Source organism: Myotis davidii, unplaced genomic scaffold, assembly GCF_000327345.1.
Source record: "Myotis davidii unplaced genomic scaffold, ASM32734v1 scaffold555, whole genome shotgun sequence".
Lineage (NCBI taxonomy): Eukaryota > Metazoa > Chordata > Mammalia > Chiroptera > Vespertilionidae > Myotis > Myotis davidii.
This window is the reverse complement of record NW_006286315.1, coordinates 1000697-1002257: the sequence shown is the minus strand read 5'-3', so window position 1 is coordinate 1002257 and position 1561 is coordinate 1000697.

Genomic DNA, 1561 nt, shown 5'->3' with positions numbered 1-1561 from the left:
TATCCATTGAGCCAAACCAGCCAGAAGCAGGAAACAACTCAAATGTGTTCATCAACTGATGAGTGGGTAAACAAAACGTGGTCGAGCCATACAATGGAATATTATTCAGCCATGAAAAGGAATGAAGTTCTGATAGATGCTACAACATGAATAAACCTTGAAAACATTATGCTGAGTAAAGAAGCCTTACACAAAAGACCACATATTGGATGGTTCCATTTCTATAAAATGTCTAGAATAAGTAGATCAATAGAGATGGAAAGTAGACTACTGGTTGTCAGGGGTAGTGGGCACAGGGATTGGAGAATACTGTTAATGGATGCAGGGTTTCTTTGGGGGGTGATGAAAATGTTCTAAAATTGATTGTGTTTAAAAAAATTTTTTTTAAATCAATTTTGGAGAGGAAAGGAGAGGGAGAGAGAGATGGAAACATCAATGATAAGAGAGAATCATTGATCGACTGCCTCCTGTACCCCCTAGACTGGGGATTGAGCCTGCAACCTGGGCATGTGCCCTGACCAGGAATCAAACTGTGACCTCCAAGTTCATAGGTCAACACTCAACCACTGAGCCATGCCAGTTGGGCATAAAATTTATTGATTTCAGAGAGGAAGAGAGAGATAGAAATATCAACGATGAGAGAGAATCATTGATCGGCTGCCTCCTGCATGCCCCCTACTGGGGATCGAGCCTGCAACCATGTGCTCTTGACTAGAATCGAACCTGGGACCCTCTAGTGTGCAGGCCGATGCTCTATCCACTGAGCCAAACCAGCCAGGGCTGAATTTTATACTTCAAAATGGTAAATGGTATGGTATGTGAATTACATCTCAATAAAGCGCTTACTCAAAAAATATTAGCCAGACTTTCCTGCATTAATGCTGACAGAAGGCACCAGGAAGTGGATTCAAGAACTTGCTGAGTGATGGGGGAGAATCTTTGTGGTTACATTGCTGTAATTCTCATGAAATGGTTGTGGAGAAGTGATTGTGGAGGAGGCTTTGATTCATCCTTAAGGCCTCAGCTTATGTGATATCCCTGAGCTTGCCGCCACCCCCCCCCCCTCCATCCTCATAACCCTCCCTTTGTCACTTGCCATCACTCTCAGTCCCTTCTTTCTTTCCTCTTTAGCACTTCCCACACTTGGAATTATTTTCTGTGGAGCTGATTTTTTCTGACTCTTGCTGGGCTGAGTTCCATGAGGCCAGGGGCTTGTCTGTGTCTGGTATACCCCACAGTAGGTGTTCAATAAATACCTGTAGAGTGAATGAACCCCGGGGTAGGGAAAAAGTAGTTTATAGTTGTGAGGACCTGAAACACAGAGTCTATTCTTGTATTATTAATTATTGTATTATTTCCTATACAAACAATTGTAAACCCACGTTTGCCCCACCCTGTATATACTGATAACTGGGGGAGGTCTGGGCTAGGGTCCATGCTTGCTGCAAGGGAGGGAGTGAGCAGAGTGGATCAGGGTGGCTCCTGGCCCCAGTGGCTTTCTTTTTCTCTCTGTTTCAGTTCCAGGAGAATGTCTCTGGAAAGGAAGCCCAAAGCCTGGTCT